Raw genomic sequence first — 22541 nt, 5'->3', positions numbered from 1 at the left:
ATCCTGAGCGACCTTAGGCTTGCGAAGCATGACAAAGGCCTGGACGAAGCTCAAAAAAACAGCGCAGCGTTAAAGGCTCCTTTATCGCTTCGTCGACGATTTTCTCATTATCTACAAGGGGTCTTAGAAAGGGCAAGCGCAAGACGTCGCTGACCTTTTGGGGATCTTCGCCGAAACCTTAAAGGGGCCCTGAAAGGCGTTTTGAGCATATAAATGAACTAGCGGAATCGTTAGATTGGGTCGTCAACGTAAGCTGTTCAAAAAATTACTCTTTTACGTGCAGCGGAAAGCTCACACTTTTGTTGCAAAGTTTGTCACCCTTTTCTCACCCTTCCCTGCGTGTTTTTGGACGCCGCCATCTTCACATGTCTACGTCATCGATTCCCAGATGTTCGTCATGAGGTAAACATCATGCTATTGGGTGGCTTTTTCACGCTCTTCCGGCAAAGAGATGTGTCGTCTGCTCAGCGTCGACTCGCAGGCTGACCTGCCAGCGGAGTGCCAAATTGCTTGAACATTTTACGAAAACGAAAGAAGTTTAAACAAACGCTTAACCGTTTCTATTGAACGACGGCCATAACACGCCATCTATGTTATCTTACGTGAGTACGTGCCATAAAGAAAGCGTCGAAGCCCCGTGGCACTTCTTTAGTACAATCGCAGAGAACGCCCTAAGCCGAATGGCCGTGTTTGGCGCATACATTTTATTCAACTTCAAAACAATCCAGAGATGCGTTTCGAACGAACACAACGTCACAACATGCGTTGCAATTCTGAATTGAGATTGACAGACTATTGGTTGCTTCCTCCTGCCCTTCGTAAATTCGGCATTCACCTCTAGCCCGGTTTTCGGGGACGAACAGCAAGTCATTTATCTCCGGCGCGCAAGACGAGAAGGCTTTTAGCTAGTCACACTGCACATACCCAATGCCAGGTTGAGTCGTACGTCGCTCGAGAAAGATAATCCAGACCATGGGAAGGACTATCCTCCCGCAGAAGTACTACGCCGCATTTCATCGCGAAACGAACGCGCCCACAGTACAGGAGGAGAAGGACACACAAACAGCTTCGGTCGCTGCCTTGTCTTAGCTCCAAGCTTCGTTCGACAGTCAGTGATGGTACGACGATACAGAGCTGCATGAGGGCGACGTGCTAACTACTTGACGTACTTAAAAACACAGGGCCAAAGAACTTGGTTCCTCAGAAGCAAAAAATCTTTCCTTCATATTGCGCTACTTCCCTCCATGTTGCGGCCTCACTTACGCACGCTAGTTTGCGGTTAATAGAGAGTTTTAGTACAGCATTTGTTGCATTTGCATACACTAAACGCTAAATTTTTGCGTCTTGCTACGCAAAATAGCGAGAGCAGTAAAATACCTATAAGGAAGGATGTCAGACAAGGAGACACAATCTCTCCAATGTTATTCACAGCATGTTTACAAGAAGTATTCAGAACATTGGATTGGGAACAGGTGGGAGTAAGGGTTAATGGAGAATACCTCAGTAACCTACGATTTGCTGATGACCTAGCCTTGCTAAGTAACTCGGACGACGAATTGCAAAGCATGCTTTCCGTACTGCACGAAGAGAGCAGAACCGTGGGCCTTAACATTAATATGCAGAAATCCAAAGTAACGATCAACTACCTCCGGACAGCACAGCAGTTTGGGATAGGTGGTGAGGTAGTGGAATTGGTATGGGAATATATCTATTTATGCCAAGTTGTGACCCCGGACCCCAAACATGAGGCAGAGATAATTAGAAGGATCAGAATGGGGTGGGGTGCATACGGCAGACATTCTCAGATAATGAATAGCAGACTACCATTGTCGCTGAACAAGAAAGTGTATGACAGCTGCATCTTACCAGTACTCACCTACGGGGCAGAAACTTGGAAGCTCACTAAGAGGGTTCAACCTAAATTGAGAACGACTCAGCGGGCAATGGAGCGGGAAATGATAGGTGTAACATTAAGGGACAAGAAGAGAGCGGAGTAGGTCAGGGAGCAAACTGGTGTTAAAGACATATTAGTAGAAATTAAGAAGAAGAAATGGACGTGGGCAGGGCATGTAATGCGAAGGCAAGATAACCGCTGGCCATTAAGGGTAACAGAGTGGATCTCTAGAGAAGGCAAGCGTTGCAATGGGCGGCAGAAAGTTAGATGGGCAGATGAGATCAAGAACTTTGCGGGGATAAATTGGTCAGAGTTGGCACAGGACCGAGGCAATTGGAGAATAAGGGGAGAGGCCTTTGCCCTGCAGTGGGCGTAGATAGGCTGGTGATGATGATGATGACGTAAACACTGCGAGGGGAGTTTTAGTAGAGCGTCTCATCAGTTTGGCGTAAAGAAACGCTAATGCATCCGGCGCCATCTGTCAAATGTTTCGCGAAATGACTCGCCGGCTGATCTGCTAGCGGAGTGCCGGAGTGCTTGGACATTTTACGACTATCCCAACAAGTGCAAACAAACGCTTTACCCGCCGCGGTGGCTCAGTGGCTAAGGCGTTCCGCTTCTGAGCACGAGGTCGCGGGTTCGATTCCCGGCCGCGGCGGCCGCTTTTCTGATGGAGGCGAAAAGCAAAAACGCCCGTGTGTACGAGATTTCGGCGAACGTTAAAGATCCCCAGGTGGTCAAAATTAATCCGGAGCCCTCCACTACGGCGCGCCACATCGCCTGCGTTGCGTCGGCGCGTTAAACCCTACAATCAATCAATCACTCAAGCAAACAAACGCTTTCCCGTCAGTGTTGAATGCAACACATGGGTGCAGCTTGTCAGAACACGGGTGCTCGCTGTTCGAGTGCGGCGCTGGTTTGCTCTGCGCCTTCCCGCTCATCGCCACTGATAAAGCGATCCGATCCGACTCGTTTTGTGCATGTGTTCTGTGTCGGTTTTAAATGTCTTGTTCACATGCCGCCTGTAGGAATTACCCCCGCCTCAAAATAAGACCCGGCACCAGCGGGGCCACATCTGAGACGGCTTTTAGATGCGGCTGCAGCTCATTCACTCGCCTTGTCCCTCCATACGGCGTTGTTGTTGTCCGTCCGCACCCCTCCCCCATTCTACTCACCGCGCGAGCTGCGCTCTCCGCCGCTCACCCCCTCTCCTCTCCGATAGCGAACACTCTCTCGCGAGGGGCATTGGATTGAATTCGATTGGATTGGCTTGGCTTGGCTTGGATTGGATTTGGATTCGATTGGATTAAAGTGGATTGTGTTGGATTGTGTTGCGTCATAGCCGGGCCACGTTGCGTCATAGCTGCGGCAGAGGGTTCACGGCACGTTTCACGCGATGGGAGAATCAACCTAACGGAAACAACAACGGAACCCCCTATGCATCGCATCTACACAGGGGTTCCCGCGAGGGGAGGTGGGAGAAATGTTTTTTGGATAAACAGTGCGCGGTGCATCAAAGGGAACGACAGCCCTCTCCTCCCCGTGCGGCTGCGAGTTCGCCGCTGATAAAATTCATGATCCGCCGATAGCAACTGTATTAACGTACATCGCGAAAGGGCAAGGCCAGGCCGCACACATGTGGCAAGGTCCTTCGTTCGCTTTTCCAACCTTGAGCGCAGTGCGGGATTCGTGTCCATGGTGTCAACAAGGATGAAAAGGCCGAAAGAGCTTGCTCGTAGCAGACGGCAGTCTGAGGAGCGCAATAGCGCAAGTACGTCACCACCGAGGAGAGCAGCATCATGGGAGGGAAGGCGCGCGCGCCGACAACAGCGAAGAAAAAGTTTAAACGAGGGGGAAATACGGCGCGACTATAATGCGTGGTTTTCGACTTACGATTTCTCAGCTAATACTCATGGCTTTAACAACATTCTTGCAGGAGGAGATTGCTAACACATTGCTTTATTTGGTTACATGTACATCCATGCATCGGTGGAAGGTATTTCAGGACCAAACAAGTCTGCCTGTTTGGTCTTGCCTCTTATTGCTATTCTGCGTGTTAATCTGCCTGTTAATACTATTGTTGTTTTGATGTCTGTAAGTGTATTATTCCATTTACTATATGTTTACTCTATATATACAAGATGTACCTTCAGCAATAATTAGAGTGTTTGCTAGCTACAAACTATTTTATTGGTATTTAAGTATTCTGCAGCTGTACGAGAGAGCCTGTGAATATATGTATTTATCCCCACTCTCCTTACCCTACTCATGTTTCGAGTATATTTTTGTGTCTATAAAATTGAATGTTATTTTGTTGATATCTGTATTGCTGGATTGTCCCGTGAAGCAAGAGCCTCTGTTAGGCTGGAGCCTTTAGCTCTTGCTTCACTTTCAACAATTGGAAAGGGAATAAACTTGAAACTTGAATCTACTTGACCCCTTTAAGCGACTTCGGGCTAACCAAGGAGGTAGACACAAATAACGAACTTCAGTTCTTCGGTCTAAGATTGCTCTTGAGCGCTGAACACCTCTGTAGGAGTAAGGCCTCGCGCTCCCAAAAACGCTTCATTCCTTTCACGTCCGCACATTCCGAGCTTGTCAAGAGAGGAGTGGCTGCGTCTGCTTTGAAGAACTCTTTGTCGATGTCTTGCCATCATAGTGTGCAAGGCAGCCTTGACGCTCAAAGAAGCCGTCTACGTATGACTGGCTTTCCTGATTCGCTTCTCCGTAGCGTAAACCACAAGCTGCCCAAGGACTTGAGAAAGCGACAACTTGAACGGGAGCCTCCATCAGAGAAGAAAAAGGCAGCGGTCATACCCTACATCCATGGCGTTAGCCACCGGCTGAAGAAAATAGTAGGGCATGCGGGTGTAGGCGTTGCGTTTGCGGCACGAAACAAATTAGGCAGCATGTGTGCAAAACCAAATTGCGAAGGCGCACCAGAAGACAAGTGTAAAAAGAGGCACACTAAGCCGGTGGTCCACTGTGAAGAAGAGGTGATCTACGAAACACGGTTGTCATGTGAACGCTCATACGTTGGTAAGACGGGGCACTGCCTCAACGATCGCCTACGAGAGCACGCGTGCGATGTACGCAACTCGTCGGGGAGAACGCTAAGGGCATGTGGCTGAGTGCGCATGCCTGCCTGCATATCAGCAGTGCCTCGTGCTGGCTCGTTATCCTGACAGAATGAGGCGAGAGATACAAAAGGCATGGCAAATTCTGAAGCGGGAGGAAGATTGTGTAGCACACCCTCCATCGCCCTTACGGGGAAAGAAATCAGTTATTTAGATAGCTAGCAGATTGCACGTGCGGAGGAGCCTCTGATATGTGGTGACTGTATGGGCTCGTGTACTTTTGCTGTGCCGATTACTGTGTTTAGATTCCATGGCATTTTGTTTTTTTTTGTCAAAATTTTTGTTAAGTCGAGAGTTATGTGTCACGCTCCTTTTTTCTATTTATTGCTGTCCAGCAATAATAAAACTTCAGTTGTTAGTCAGCGCTGTGTTAGTCTCCTCTGTTGTCCCGTTTTTTCGCGCTGTTAATATCACAAAGGTTTTTACATTGCAGACAGTAAAGTCAGTGGAAATATATTCTCTTCATTTTACTGGTAAAGACACGCCGTACTCACCAGCTTCTGTGACACCGTACCTCACACACTTCAGAAATTCTTTTTAGCCCACCTCATTAAGGTAGCAATCCTATGTTTGGTTAAAAACTTCGCCGCACACACCTGACCAATTAAACTTGCTGAAAGAGAAGCTTGGATTGCATTATATCGCACCAGCTGTCTCTGATAAAAGAGAATTCAACTGTAGAACTGATCTCCATATACTTTGATCCACAACCGCCTACGCCGACAAATATTTTATTTTTGTATTCCATCTTTACGAGCTCATAAGCTGAGCATTTCTTGCATAATCCTTGTGCAGCATGCTTCCCGATATTTACCACAGATATCTGATTACCCGAGAATGCTTTCCTTGAGGAAGCAAAAGCGTTCGCAAAGGCGTAGTGTGGTTGCTCTGCGGGTCCACCCTGCAAAAAGTTCCCCTCGTATAGCTTGTTTCGACGGCCCATGATAATCGTTTCTGTTTGCTTTAATTTTTCATAACCTAGATCAACTTGGTTCACTCTTCTGCCGTTTCTTATTGACGTTATATTTTCTACTTTCGTAGAAATCGCAGAACCATATGCAGCTTACAGTGCCAGAGAAGCGAAGTAAACCGAACTGTCGTAAGCAAATATGCTGATGAAGCTGCCGTCCAATTGCAGCTCGCGCCAGCGTACCCGTCTCTCCCTTTCATGGTCCACAAACTTGTTTGTTACGCATAGCGCCGTGTAAGCAGTTTTTGTGGTGGCCGCCTTAGGCTTCGATGGTGCAGTCAAATCTCGATACAACGAATTTCAAGGGTCCGCAAAAATACTTTGTTATTTGGAATGATCCTTATAGTGAGAAAATAAAAATGCGTAGTAAAAATTATGAACGTAAGAAAAGCATCCACCTGCCTTCACTGGGAACACGCGAACAATCACGTTAGTCGCTAACGCGGGTCTGGATGCACGTTTATTTGAAGAAATCAGTAATCTTCGCCTAACGTGTGCCAATAAACTCCTGCAAGATGAACGAGTCGAAGCTGTCCGTCTTCTTCTGCACTGCCTCGGTAGCATTGGTGCACCTGCAAAGAAAAATCCACATTTTTGCTACGGACAGCAGCATATCAGCTTTAGACACGGCTTCTTCGCCTTGTCTTGCCGGCCCCGTATTAGCGTCGTCGTCGTCGCTGGTTCCGTCATGGCGACTAACGGTGTTGACGATGTCTTCAGTCACCAGTTCAGCAGGCGTGCATGCTTTATCGTCGCACTGCTCGCAATCGTCCAAGGTGACTGCAGCATCCACGGTGAGCTTTTCGGCGACTTCATCCACGCATCGCATTCTTCACTGTCTTCCCGCCGCCGCTAGCAAGCATGGCGGCGAGACCGCCCAAGCGCAGGTGGTTGCGATGGAGCAAACACGCATTAAGTATTAAGTACCATTAGTCGCCATTCGCACCAACACGAGCAATTTCGTACACTCAGAATTCGTCATTTCGAATTGTTGTTTCATATAAGGGTGATAAGATTCGATACATTATTCTGAAATAATCTGTGGTCTGAAATTCGCAGTAGTGAAATGTCTTTACATAGAAATTATTGGGGATTTGGTAGGGGATTTTCAAAATGTTAGTTAATCTGAAAACATCGTTCATGTGAGGTTCGCAATACCGGATTTGACGGTAGCGATAACTTCAACTATCATAGCAACCCGTATCCGCTCGACCTTGCATGATAGTCGAGATGCGGAACGAGGTCAAAAAGGGAGACGTGGTAAGGACAAACGGCAAAGCTGTTCTCGTGGTTGTTGTTTAAATAAATGTTCGGTTAATTAGAAGGGTTTTGCGGTCCCCAGAGCCTTTGTATTGACAAGATTCCCTTGCAATAGTAAATGGCTACAAGCAGCAGGTAATAGTAAGCACTGCTTACCCTATGTGGTCAAAGAAATTCACTCTACCCTCGGAGGTGGCTTGGAGATTCGATACTTGGCGCTATTGAATGTGTCCTTGATACTAAGCAATGTACGCAGGTTATACTCCCCGTATGTTTTCGCCAAGGAAACACGACTGAGGTATAATTAAAAATCAAAACATGAGTGAATAGCCAGTACTATTTTGTATTAACTTGCCGGGAGGTACGAACCCTTTAAAGCTACAATTGTTGGGTGTATTTTATTCGACCAGTTGCGCAAGACTTTGTACAACTGTATTCTACGTGTGCCCTAGAGGAAGTCTCGTAAATGCTTAAACACACGTAAAAATATTTTCATTTTTCATTAACATCCTACAGAGTAACACAATTTTTTTGAGGCCAGTAGATTAACCAGCCGCTCTATCCCAATCACCCGCGACCTCGAAGAAGGAACAATAGCGAGCCGGCAGTACGCACTGGGTCTGCTTGGCTCCGCAGCCTCTAAGTTGATGAATTCCCATGGCTCGATGTTCCTTATTCTCACGCGTCTTCCCGGGATTTCGATGGTTCTGGAATTCAAGGTGGACATCATTGGATGGATTAATGTTTTATAAATACGGATTGTGCACATTCTCTCGCTACCAAACTTTAAATAATACCGGCTAACTTTACACTATGGTAAATGTTACTTTGTGTGTTGCGCCACAAGGATGCAAAGGGCAAACGAGCAAATGTTGGGAAGGCGTGGCTCAAGAAAAATTGGGGCAGGGATGTCCTGGGAATCCAACCAGGGACCTTTACGCCGTGAACCCTTCAACGTAACCAATTGACCACCTCAAGTGCCCGAGAAGTACAGGGGGCCAGAACGATATGTTCAGTCAATTGTAAAGAAGAAAGATTGTGTTGGCACAAAGCGCGCAGCACCTGCAAACAAGACAAGGCAGTAAGGAATTTAATGAATGATATAGTCAATTTGGTTAATTCAGAGGAGGACAAAATAAATAAACTTAAAAATTTATTTAGGCACAGAGACAAACCACCCACCTTTAGTCGGCCGCGATCTCTTGTGACACAGCGGCTTCTAATGTGAGACCGATGACTTTTCGCGGAGTGCTTCAGATCCGGCTGTGTAACAGGAACTCCCAATATGAAGCATTTTGGTGAAGTTTGTTGTGACAGGGACATGTCCACGCCATGTGGTCGTGGTCCGCGATACGGTTACAGTTCTTGCATCTAGAGTCGTATACTAAGAGCTGTCATTCACTGTATAAAACTTGTTTGGGTTGTCCCCAGTTTGCAATTTCCCCCAGTAGACCTTTTTTCCTGCTAATCTGTGGGTTACCCGGCGGAAGAACAGTCTTCTTAAAAATTTTGTGGGACGCGGCGACTATGGCCGCAGCAGGCACGCGGCCGAGCGGGGGACCCGTTGGGGTGGAGAGAAAAAAGTACCCAAATATGAATATTCCGTAATTTATTCTGATACGCCTATTAGATGTTCTGCCTACCCCTTTCCCCTCTCCCCCCCGCCTAATGGAATTTCTTGTGGTAACCTTCTCGTGAAGAGTTTCTTGTTTGGGGCGTGTTTTTATACAGCTGGCGTTCTGCGCTAAACCTGGAAGCCCAAACGCTTCCTTGCTAGCGGGCACTCCTCAGCGGCAACACTATCGCTATACACAAAAAGTCTGAATTTCATACTGTTACATGTATGGAGCATCACATGAGGATGAAATACCCATATGTAACACCCATGTACGAGGTCCAGTTAGTAGTTCTGCAGTCGCAAGTGCACTCACATAGATGGAATGCCTCGCGCAGTAACATCGCGCAACGTCTGATATATTTGCAGACAAAGCCTGCTCTTTTGTGGATTGAACAATATAAATTACGTTTTATTTTGAAGCAAAACATGCTGATCTTGAGAATGTTTTGCCCGCAGGTAGGCTGTACAAGCGTTTCTCTTTTGGACCCCTTATGAAAATTTCTATGTCCAGTCAAAAGACAGTCTGCGTCCCGAAGGAAACAGACTGCGTGCGTCCTGTGTGTTTCCTCTGTGTTGGAATTTCGCCACCGACTTTCTGCGTACTCCAAGTGTCCCGTGTGTTTCCGTCCTCCATGCGTCCAGTCTATCTCCCAAAGGCAACACAGACACCATACGGCCTTTGTGTGTCCCCTATATGTCTTGAAGGCAACAGACCGCATTCGTCCCTTGTGTGTCCCCTGTATTGAAATTTCGCCACCGACTTTCTGCGTCCCCCAAGAATCCTTTATGTTTCCGTCCTCTACGTATCCCACAAGCTTCCACCTTTTGAGTGCCCTTTGCATGCTGTCAAATAACAGCGCCCAACAGCCAGCTGCATGTAGAAAATGTCAGCCAGCTCCACAGTCACTGTTTCATGCTGCAGCTGTTTCTGTAAGAGCAAGCTGACGAAAATCACATGAATCACACGACTCTTGCAAACCTGACTATTTTATTCAGGTTGGATCCATACGTGCTGCTGCCGCCGGCCACACCAGGTGTCGCCTCATCTTTACCCCTCACAGGACGGGATAGCCACTGCCACGCTTGAACCTGAAATGACAAACGCATTGATCGCATATGAAGGGGTTTAAACAAACACGTCTCAAACATTTGCTGGTTATGCTTGTAAATATAAAGGAGTGTTCCCATACAAAACTGAACCAAGTATCCTGAAAGAGAAGGTACAACTTCTAGGTTGCAAAATTAGCCACAAAATTTAGACCACATAAATTAACTAATGAGCTTACGAACATCAAATATGACATACTGTTACATAGGCAACACACCCAGAACTAAGTACTGTTTAGATTCATGGCCTCCTCATGACGGGCATTTATACAGCCTCGCAAGAACATTTGAGATGAGATTATTGCAGCAGCACTGTGGGAACAAAGCAATATGGGGGGGGGGCAGGGAAGGCAACATAAAATTGCATGAACATGCTAAGACAGGCATTGATCAGTCGTCATCATGAGTAGTTGCTTGTGTCTACGCGTTCTTTGGAACCTGTAAAGGCAGCAGTTTTATTGTGCATTTCGTTTACGAGACAGCACTTGCATTGTCTACTTTGTTTGTCTGTGCTTGCTTACAAAAAGCAAAATGTACATCACCATGAACTGAGCAACCTCTAGGTTGGCTCCTCACTTCTTATATTTCCTTGTGTCGATGGGTAGCAGACACAGGAACAGAAATAAAAAACAACCCTAGAAAAATGTGGTGGATAGCACACTTGCACCCATCATTGCACGCGTGCCACGTGGTCACTCATCCCAACAGATGTACAGTGCACGGAGTGACCCCCAAGCAGCGAAAGCTGGGCTTGGTCGCTCTGTACTTTGTGAAAATACAAGCTACTAGAAAGATTTGACAGATAGCACAAACCGTGCAGGTGCGCCAACTTAGCACCATGGCACGAATTTTTCAACGCACAACAGAAAACGCACCGGTATGTCAGTGACACCGTGGAGGAGAAATTCGAAGACAAACCAGGACATCAGTGACAGTGAAAGGGTTAAAGCGGTCGAATACAGCAAATTTAATTTCAGGGTTTATGCTTACCAGCAATGAGGAAAGCTACCGCAGTAACTTGAGCTGACTACTCTCTAACGTGCACTCAAATGCTAAAAACACACAAGCATTTTTGCATATGTTTGCACACAGAGCATTCATACTGTTCGGAAATAATGCAGGTTTTTCCTACTATAAACATCATAATATTGCCCCCAACCACGCCATTTGATTTGTTTACAAAATGTTTTGTTACAAGCACCTGGCCACACCCTGCAATCTTATCCTTTTTTAAGGGAACCGTCTTTTTCCCCTTTTTCCTTTGTATGCTGCACCAGCAGTCCTGTTTGATATGGAAAGGGTGTTTGTTGCTTTGCGATCCCTATCCTAGCTTTTCCTGTTTTTTATTGAAAATGTTCTCGATCTAAATGAATGAGTGCAAAAGAAACCCTGCAGCATTCAATTCGCCAACGCTCATCCATGCACGTCCCTTTGCTGACTTCTTCGAGGTTTGTGTTTTTTTATGTTTACTGCGGAGCACAAGTTTGCTCCGATAATCTATATTTTTACAAAAACCCTGCATTATCCGTGGCTACATAACAATATTCCAAACAAAGTCTGATACACAAACCAGAACCCCCCACAGCTCTTTCTTCAATTGCTGAGTACCCTTCTACAATTGATTGATTGTAGGGTTTAACGCGCCGACGCAACGCAGGCGATGAGGCGCGCCGTAGTGGAGGGCTCCGGATTAATTTTTACCACCTGGGGATCTTTATCGTGCGCCGAAATCTCGTACACACGGATTTTTTTGCTTTTCGCCTCCATCAGAAAAGCAGCCGCCGCGGCCGGGAATCGAACCCGCGACCTCGTGCTCAGCAGCGCAACGCCTTAGCCACTGAGCCACCGCGGCGGGTACCCTTCTACAATTAGGACCATCATTATATTTGCTAGAGTAAATAGCTGTTCGGGGGGAAGGGGGGGGGGGGGGGGGCTACGATGGCCAGTGAGACTCATTACACTACATGAAACAGTGGCAAAAAGGCACGCAATACACCCTTTTCACTGCTAGGCACAAGTTGCATCTAGGGCATTGAAGTGAATTCACCTAAATTCTATTTCTGGGTGCATGGAATTGTTTCACTCATGTAATGTAATCCATAATATGACTTTTGAGTAGAAGTCTAAAGATGTAGTTCATCTGTAATAGGCGGTAGAAGAAAAATCCCCACACACTGTCTGTGGGTACCACGCAACTACCACAGTGAACAAGGGTGACACAGTCGTTATTAATTAATTCATGGAGCAAGGACGCAGCCCTGATGCGACAAAAAAAATAAGAAAGGTACCAGGAAGTTTCTCACCCTCATCGGTTCTTTATTTTTTGCCCCATCTCTGCAATGTTCTTATGTCTTAATATCACTAAGGTACCACAAGAATGCCACAATGGTTTTCTATGTTTTCATGTTCTCTCAGCCTTCAAAATCGAGATTTTCATGCATTTCACAGCCGTAATGAACTCCACTTACAGGTCGTGCAGGATAGATAGAAACAGGAGGCAGCCAATCCTTCTGGTAGCTCACAACGTACATCCTCCATGTCAAACACCTGGCCCTGTAAAAAATGGAAGTTCAAGTACTAAACAAGCCGTAAATATGCGGTATAATGCCGTGAAATACTCGCTCTGACAGGACATGACAGAATTTCTTTTTTGTAGGTGCAAAAAAGGCCCCTTCAGTTCTTTCAAGCTAAAAAATAAGTACAGTGCTCACTGATTGAAACGCAACACTGCGAGCGCGTGGCCGCCAATAAATGCAGCGCCGTCCATGGACACCGCTGTCGCTGACAGCGCACCGCTGTCACTGCGGGGAACCACTGCCCCGCTTATTGGCAACCGGAAGCAGCAAGCTTATGGTCAAAACACTCTCATCCTCGTGGTATACCACAATGCAACACCTAGCTTCCACGGGCGTCCACTGGCGGCGCTGCATGTAGCGCAGGCCACGCGCTTGCAGTGTCGCGTTTCAATCCGTGAGCACTGTACGTACATTACAATCCTTACAAGGCTTTCAGCCATACTTTAAAGGAACAGAAGCATCCTTACACTGAATTAATGTTAAACTAAGCCTATTAAATATCCCTAGGTGGTAGAAATCTGTGGCCCCAGATTTCCACTGTGCAAGCATATTCTCTGGTCCAGAGGGTGCGAAACGTGGTTACGGCTTTTAAAGGAGCCATGAAGAGAAAACACAAGTTTGGTTCATTCAAAGGATTCCGTTGCTAGACTCATGCTGACACCATTTTTAACATAAACTCCACTCAAATAAGCTACAAATTAGGAACAAAGGAAATGGCCATGCGACCCACTAGCTCATTTCCCGCAACAGAACCTATGTCATACCAGCCAGCTCTGCAGTTAGCGGAGGGCGGCAACAGCAAACGCGAATTAGGCAGAGGCTATAAGCTTGCCGAACGAACTATTTGCGCTTAAATTTAGGGCACATTCTTTTTACAGTAGTAAGAATGGTGGGACCAACAGTAAAGGTTAGGAAAGCCCACATAAGCATAGAAGTACCGATGCGTACTGCTGTTGGTACTGCACGCACTATGCTTGGTTTAGCTGCACAGGACTGCGGGGCTTTGGGGTTGTCTCGGACAACAATGGCCGATTGACACAAGCAACGGTGTCTTACGTGACCATATTTGTGGAGCGAGCACTATGTTTCACGAAACGATTATTTTCTCGCTGAACAAAAACAAGCCACGTTTAAATACGGTAAAAACAAAACAAAAGCGGCTTGCCACGGTATGGTGGCACCATCTAGGTTAACTAACGGTAAAGCAGGTTTCCCAATCGGCTGCAGAGCGGTCGGTTCCTGTGATGTCATTGCAGACCCTGAAAATGCACGATTTAGCGGGAAAACCAAAATTTTAGCTTCAATTAATGAATTTCTCAGTGAATAAAGCATCGTTTGCATTTGGACAAGTGCTGGGGGCACCATACCACACGAAATCTTTCGAATAACACAAACTTGTATATTGTCTTCATGGCGCCATTAAAATTCTCTCTGAGGCACATGGTAAACGTCTCAGCGTGCCAATACCTCCAAGGGGTAGGCAAGTTGAAATGCTGACGAAACGAAAAAACAGGATGGCGAAGGAGCACGGTGGCAAGCCCACGCCCTGTTTAATCTTTTTCGCACCGTGATTGTATCCCCATCACATGCATATTTGTAAGAATAAACACGTTTAACCCATGCTCAACATGTTACGGTCAACACAATTTATGCAAGCCAGCTACAAATAATGTCACACCACACAAGAATTGCTGTCTCATCATGACGATGCTGGATGAGCTTAGGAAGGTGGAAAAATTTCTTGCATTAAAACAGTGAAAGCTGCCCTGTGACTGCACCAGCAATGCAGGCTGGAACAGCATGTTTTCAAGCTGCGACGTCTAAACAATTATCTGGTCAAATGTTCACTGCCTAAAGACCTTGTGCACGTGGTACTACTTATAAAGTTGCTAGCAATGCTTAAATGTTGAAAATTCAACGTATATGCAACTCTTACGTATTATATCTACAAATGTAATGCAGCCTCCTTGCATTTCTTTACCCGTAAACGAAAACTACCCGTTAGAACATTGCTAAGCTGCCTACGTCCTGTAAAAAAATATACTGTGGGTCAACTGCCTCCTAAAAAAAAAAAATCGGGGAGTGGGCGTTTTGTTTTACAACCATTAACGCAGTTTTCTTTCTTTTTTTTTTTCATGCAACAAGCTTTAGCGTCGAATCCACCCAAGCCAAGCGGCGGCCGCTGGGCCGTCAGCATAATATTTTCGTTGCCGGCAATGGCAAGGGGGTCGATCACTCACACAGCATACTGGCCGCCGCTCCTGGAAGCTCATTATGACCGCGCCGACGCAGCCGGTAATTTACAATAAAAGAAGCGCGGCGAGCCGAACACCAAGGAATATACTCAACACGTTTAACAAAACAGCACTGCGGCAACGCGTAATAAAATTTTAACATGCACCACGATAAACAATCACTTACGGCAGAACACGCAGCATTTTTCACACGTCGCGTCGACAGACTGGTACTTGCAGTAGAGACTCTTGATTCACGTAGGCACGCACAACTTGTCAAATGGCGACCTCGATGTGCGTTTGCTACAGCAGCGCAGTACGGCGACGACACAGACGCTTTGCCAGCACTCACGATGTTTCAGGTGGCACAAGAGCACTAACACGTAATATTACGGCAGGAGTAGCACGTAGTAATTCACGTAACACCAGCAAATCGAAAACAAACCACCAAAACCACGCACAACGAACAAACCACGTCTTTTCTTGCGCACCTATAACAATGACTGCATATATGCTAGCCTAGACTAGACCAATTACTACAGTTGGCTATCTAGCAGTCATAGAGTTTTAGCAGTTACTTTCTTCCTTCATCATCACCCCTGAAGCAAACTAGGCAGACGCCATTATAGTATTTTGTTAAAGTTGATAATAGCAAACATATATATAATGGCAGTATATTTTCTTGATGCGAGCAACGTCTTTTGTTGTCGTAAGTTGTTGCTACTCAAAAGCGAATAAAAATGGATTAACAAACGAAGTTATTATCATCGTCATCTACATCTAGATTGACTGTTTTGTGTTTTGTTCAGCGTCCAAGCATTCACCCTTCACTGTTTGTGGGCTTTTCACAAACAGAACGGCCGGATAAAAAAATTACTCCCCGCAGACATACGCAAACACACGCGCACACGCATACGCACACACACACACACACACACACACACACACACACACACACACACACACACACACACACACACACACACACACACACACACACACACACACACACACGCGCGCGAGCGCGCGCGCGCGCATGCACGCACGCACTCACGCACGCACACAAAAGCACCGTGCGTCAAATCCACGCAGGCAAACAATTCACTCAAATGGAGGCTTAGCAAGACTGTGTGAGCTGAAGTATTTAGACGTATGTTTACGATCTAATCGTGTAATGTTTTGGTAGCTTGGAGGTTAAGTACTCGCCTACTGAATGCAAGGGCGGTGGTTCGAAACCCGCTCAGTGACCGTTTTTTTTTTTTTTACACCGTGTTTTAAGTGAAGGTTTTCTGCCTTAGGTTATATTTTGACATTGTTGTTGCTCTTGTTGCTCTCGTCTGGCTGTGTCCCTTTTTTTTCTGTCGCAATATATTTCTACCGCAAGCTCTGCCCCAAAAAACAGTACACCGCTTCAGCATTTAGTTGCAAGGATAAGCCATTTTACAACGACCCTGAAGGAAAACACAGACTAGGACAATCGGAAGCCACTTTTTAGGTTGTTTTTGTTTTCATTGCTTCGTTTTCTATTCGTCTTTTTGTGTTCTTTTTACTTTTTCTGGTCTGTATATTCTTCTCCCTCCCACTTTTTTTTCGTAATGGGAGGGACGAGGCACTTCGAACAGCCTCGTTCAATATGTATCCTTCTTACGCCACTGTTTCATACAAACGTACCAGTTGGTAATATTAATTCTGCGAATTTATCAGACCTTACTAGCACGAAATAACGTATACAGTGCTGCAGAATTTCCACAAACCATCGGCATTGTTTCTTACCATCTCTAGCCAAGCCAAAAAACTTAACCTTTCGAGTATAATTAAGGCTTACATGCTCGACTTTATGTTTACTTGAGGAAGCATAATCTTCAGAAAAAGAATGTAAGGCAACAAATAGTTATCCTTCCTCCCAGTGTCCTAGAGGCAACACAAAAGACATAAGTCAGTCTTTTGACTTCATTTTGCCTTCAGTACATACATAAGCAACAGCATTACGGCACACAGAAGAATTAAGACAGCAAATTCAAGTTCTATCTTACAGCCTTTGTCCTAGAGGCAACACAGGGGAAACAGGCCAAAGTCTTTTGACTTCATTTTGCCTTGAGTACACACATGGGCAATAGCATTGCGGAACTCAGAAAGAGAAAAAAGCAAGTCATTTTTAAAGTTTTATACCTCTCATCCGAAATAAAATCTTCGTATAGAAATTTAAACTTTGTCTTTACGATAGTACATATAAAGGTAAAACATCATGGCTGTTTATCCGGCAGTCTATAAAAAGTACACAGCCTGCTTATGTCCTAGAGGTAACACAAAGGAAAAGTCAAAAGAAAGGCCACACAGTCAACATGCAGGAGACACAAAGTAAACAGAAAGGAAAAGTTCATTTTCATAAGGGACATCACGCCTATGTGCCCTTAATAGCCTTCCCATACGCAAATTCAACCGGATAAACCCTTCTCCATTCTTCTGCACTATGTGGCAGGATTACTGTACAATCTCTTGCTTCGCTTTAAACCTAAAAGGGGCAACTAATATGCTTCGTCCGCGGTGCAAAAAGAGGACCGCATCCTAGCCAGTAACGTAACGGCTTGTGGTGATCTACCCAGTGTCGCGCATATCTGCGAGAAGGGGGAGCTGGGTGTCGCTAACTCCGTGTCGCCATCTGGACGCTGTCCGGCACCTATCGGCATCAAATAAAACGCGAACACTAAAATAATAATAATAATAATAGTGTTTATTGATTCAATCAAAACAGAATACAAATGCGGGTCTGGCAAAGCCACAAGGGCTTGAAGGGCAGTTCCCGGCCGCACGAAACACGTCGCAAACCAACAAAGAGGCAGAAGTTGTAAAAGAATGATAATTTAGACAAACAAAATTCAGAGCCCTTCCACCTCGTGAAGAGGGATGGCCAGCAAAGCTGCGGTGCCGAGTCTCAACGTAAGGTTTGACTGGGTCGTAGTTCAAGGGGTGCACGAAGCAAAACACATTTGTTTTTAATTTGTGATCGAGCACTGTTCTTGGTTATTAACTGAAAGTCCAGTCCTGTCCAGTCACTGCTGCTCGCGCATGTTCAGCCCGGCTCTTCACGAGCCACGTGAAACGGCTATCAAGCGGCGCCGACGCAGCGTCAGGCTTGGCTACTGCGCAATAGAGGTGCACACCTGGACATGCGCTGGCGCCAGTGTGTCTGCCGCGGCTATGACGCAACACAATCCAACATAATCCACTTTAATCCAATCGAAATCCAATACAAGCCATGCCAAGCCAAGCCAATCGAATCGAATCCAATCCAATGCCTCTCCATTGCGCAGAACGGCCCTTCACGGCACTCGCGAAACTTCTCAACCTCGGCCAGTGTAGCTTACGCTACAAAACACACAGGAATCGTGGGTGGAAATTTATTATAGCACAGGTATGGTAATCACGGTGCATGCTCTATGAAGGCCCTCGGACCTTTTCAATTTTTTATGATTTTTTCCATGCCCCGGGGGTGTGGCGCGCAGTTTTACGATAACGGGGATTTGAGCGGGTTCCGCAACGTGGCGCTGCGCTCGCTAGCGATTCCTGTCTCCATCGCTCGGGGACCGGAGACGATCTGGTGGATCCTAGCCATTTACGGCTTTGCTGTAAAAAAAGGCGAACACGAAGAAGAATATAAAAAGAAAGCAGCACTGTTAAAGGCGATACTGTTAAAGGCGATAGTGAAGTTCAAGGAGACTGTTTTTAATTTGCTTTCGACTATTCATCAAAAAGAAGTCGTCTGGAAAAGAATTCAGGACCATCGGGACATAGTATTCGCGAACATTTTCACCAAATCTTCACATGTTCGTGGTAAAAGAAAACGATCGCGAGGGCGTAAATCCCGCACAGGAGTGTACTGCTAGCAAAATTGCTGAGACCAAATATACTCAAGTACAATTGTTTGTTTAAACAACAAGGTAAAATGGGCATGCGCAAAACACGAAAGTCATCTTTGTTGTCAAGATCTGGTGTACCATTCAAAACGTGTTTGAGTATCGAACGTAAAATAGCATTCACCTTATTTTTCCAGAAATCAGAGCAAAAGTAAAAATAACAAATTCCGTACCTTAATGTGGAATAGGCTAAGGGAAATGCAATTTGCTTACGTACGATTAAGGAACAAAGTGATTTGAGCCAGTACATCAAACAGGCAGTTTTCTTCAGCTGAGAACATATAAAGGCCAGATGCGTATTCCAAGACATGTTAGAATAAACAATACACCCAAGTATTTAACAGAGGCCAGAGGGAAAATAGGAGTGCATTTACAGTTCGAACAACCAGGTGCATGCAGAAAATTGATGTAACTTTCGGTATTGGCTTTAAACTATTATGAAAGCAACCAAATTGAGTTTCCTTAGTGTTGATTAGAATTTCGTTGCTGCTAAACAACTTTATTATCTGTTCACAATCATGTTGCAGATTCCCAACGGCAAGATCGAAGGCACTATGCCTCAAAACTAGCAGAGTGTCATCCGCCTACTGAAATACCCGGGAATGAAGTACACAGTTTGAAATATTGTTCACATATAAGTTAAAAAGCAATGGTGCCAAGTTACGCCCTTGCGGAACGCCAGTGGGCAGTACTTGTGGGGAGCTTGTAATTTTACCCAATACAACATTCTGTCGGCGGTTACGAATGTTTTTTCTAATAGCAAAAGGAAAGGCCCACGGAAACCATATTGGTGCAGTTTGTCAAGCATTACATCGTGGTTTACAGAATCAAATGCTTCTGATACATCAAGAAACACTGAACAGCAAATTCATTGTGATCAATGGCATTATTAGGTTCATCAGAAAGGTCATCCAGAGCTTTTTGTGTACCCCTACCAGCAGTGAAACCATATTGGTTGGACGACAGTATGTCGTGTTTTCGATAAAGGAAGTCATTGTAAATACCAAATGTTTTTCTAGTACGAGGGCAATTGCGTGCAAAATTGATATACCTGGGTAGCTATTGACACTATTCTTTCCGCCTTTCTTGTAAAGAGGTCTAACAAGAGCCTTTTTTAAACCTTTTGGCACGATTTGGGTTGCAGTAATATCATTGATGATGGCAAGAATGACACATTTGGGTTCATCAAAATGCCTACAAAGTAATTCAACGGATACGCCATCCAAACCTGGTGATTTCCGCTGATTGAATCCAGATAAGATATACCTTAAACCTTCCTCGGTACATGGGGGAAGAAACGCAGAATCCTTAACAGAACTAATACTTTGAATCTTCGGATTACTACTAATGGCTTGACCAGCAGAGGAAAAGAAGCAGTTGAACTCGTTAGCGGGGCAAATGATGCCGCACCAAAGTTTTGGGCAATTATATCAGAGGCATGTTTAGCTGTTTTGCCCCGTAACCGATTAATGGTAGACCCTGTTTTGGCCGGTCTATTTCGGGAATCGCTGAATATGCTGTGAAAATATTTTCTTTTTTCAGAGCGAAGAACAGCATTTCGTTTGTTACGGGCTTATAAATTGGGCTCTTAAATGATCATTTTTGCGTGAGCGTCTGCAACGGGCCTAGTCCCATTCTCTTTCTACTATTGCTTCAAGCACCGAAGAATTGATCCCAGGAAAATCAATTCTCTTCTGTTTTAAAATCACTGTTCTTTTCGAAGCTTCCATGATCGTAGTTACCTGGGAAACAAAGCAGTCAGAAAGATCGCTCGGAGGCGTAGAAGAGAGGAAAAGGTTCCAGTCAAAATTTGCTACTGCCAAGTCCACTTGTCGTTTATCTGTGCATTCTGTGCATTCTGTGCATTTCTGTGCATTCGATACGGCAATGTTAGAATCACTGAATATCCGGCACCCGACGAAAAAAATTCCCCGCATTTCCCCGAGGGGAAGAATGTGAAAGTGCGAATGCACGAGTTGAATTTGCGTGGTTCGGTAATGTTCGCGAAAGAGAGATCACATACACACACAACTACAAAGAAAGAAAGATGCATTTATTCACAGACACCTATTTGTGTTGTCGTTGTACTTGATTGCTAGAGCGGATCATAGCTTTGAAAGTTCGTGTCAGTACTCCTTTAAGCGGGTGCATTAGCCCTTCTCACGCCCGATTCCTGGCCAATCCCCCACGTGGGTATGTGCCATGTAAGCGGCGAGGCAGCGCGCGCCCATCTCCCCCCGTTGCTAGGGAAGACGAGGAGCGCGCGAACCCGCAGCTGTTGCTATGCGGAACACAGCGGCGGACGATTCAGGCTCGCTTAAGAAGTGCATTCGCACTTAAAAGTGATCGGACATTTTTTGTTTAATATTGAAAGAAACCTATTTTTATGTTCGAAGTGGACATTCACATGATCAATGCATGATGACACTATCTTGTCACGTCGAAGCTCGACACGGGTTGGACTATTTACCGCAGCTTCAATTCCTTTATCTGCAAGAGCGTTTAATAATCAACAACCAATGGTTGCTTATTTTTCATTGTGTTGATGTTTACGTTCCCCACCATGCAAAAGTAACCGGAGGGGATGCGTATGTCATTTATTTCTTCGATAAATTGTCGAGGGTTTAGGTTAGGGGGCCTATAGATTGCGAGCAATCTGATATCTGACGTAGCCTTCTGAACACGAATCATGAAGCATTCAGCTGTCACGAGCAAAAAATCGAGCTGATCAGAAGCCCAGTTATTCTTCACGAACATTGCGATGCCGCCCCCTGCCTTGTTACTATGCGTTCGAGAAAACTAGAATAGCCTGCTAAGGAAAATGGGTGGGTTATGTTCTCCGCAAGGTGCATTTCAGTTAGTACGAAAACATCAGCTGCATCTTTTAAATTGTGAACAATACAGGAAAATTCGCCCCAGTGCTTACGTACACTTCGAATGTTAACATGAATACATCTAAAAAAACCTACAGTAGTTGATAGGAAAGTATTATAAAAAACCGAGAAATCTTTAAATAAAAGAGAGTCTGATGCCATGAAAGAATCTGGTACGCAGAATTACGTATCTCCTCTAAACGAGCTGAATAAGGTCAGGTGCAGGCGAGACGCGAAATGAAGAATCACCCTCCCTCTACTTGGGGAACGTGTGGCCGTTTTTTACCCAAATGAACTTACATGATTTGTCCTTTGCCGCCGCACGCGCAACCCAGTAGAGCTCCCTGTTTTTCTTCGACAAGATTTCCGAGAAAAACACAACTAGAAGGTCACCGTTCTGAGCACATTCTCTGAGTTTTGAACGCTTATCTAACCAGAGGTTCCTACCTTTGGCCGAAGTGAAGCTAACCAAAACAGGTGCCGGCTTATTTCAAAGAGGAGCTAACCTATGAGCAGCAACAACGTCACCGGAAAAGAAAGGGATGTCAAGCTTTTGAGCAACATTTGTGAGTATACCAGGCAGAATCTCATCGGGTGTTACGGGAAGGCAGTGAATTTCTAGGTTTGCTAGTCGGCTGTGCTGTTCAGAGTCATTCAAGTCACTCTGAAGTTGTTCAATAATTGAGGCTTGTGAGGTGACACAAGTCTCAAGCTCTTGCACCTGTGATGACAAAGCAGTTACAGTAGCGTCTGGAGCATCATTTTCAGTCACGATAGTGTTGTATTTTGTCCAAAGGTTGTCTAGAGACAGCTGAACTTCACTAACGACAGATTTCAGTGATTCAACTTGAAGTTTCAGCGTAAGAAGCTCATCAATTTGGATCTCCAGGGATGAGAGCGACTCGAAACGTTCCTTAATAGACACGAGGATGCCTAGCTTTTCAGTAATGTCAGCTAG

General features: G+C 45.4%; 1 long non-coding RNA gene across 1 annotated transcript; it reads right to left on the bottom strand.

Moving 5' to 3' along the window:
• Positions 1-9451: 9451 nt before the first annotated feature.
• On the bottom strand, positions 9452-15273 carry LOC144157623 (uncharacterized). Its single transcript, XR_013319804.1, has 3 exons — positions 14984-15273; positions 12455-12539; positions 9452-9968 (listed from the first exon to the last, which is right to left on the bottom strand). It is a non-coding gene; the product is annotated as an uncharacterized LOC144157623 (long non-coding RNA).
• Positions 15274-22541: the final 7268 nt, after the last annotated feature.

Source organism: Haemaphysalis longicornis, unplaced genomic scaffold (genome assembly GCF_048455015.1).
Source record: "Haemaphysalis longicornis isolate Haplotype H1 unplaced genomic scaffold, Haemaphysalis longicornis Haplotype H1 scaffold_10, whole genome shotgun sequence".
In the NCBI taxonomy this organism is placed as follows: Eukaryota; Metazoa; Arthropoda; class Arachnida; order Ixodida; family Ixodidae; genus Haemaphysalis; species Haemaphysalis longicornis.
Note: the sequence above shows the minus strand (reverse complement) of the source record. Positions and strands in the feature narration are given on the sequence as shown.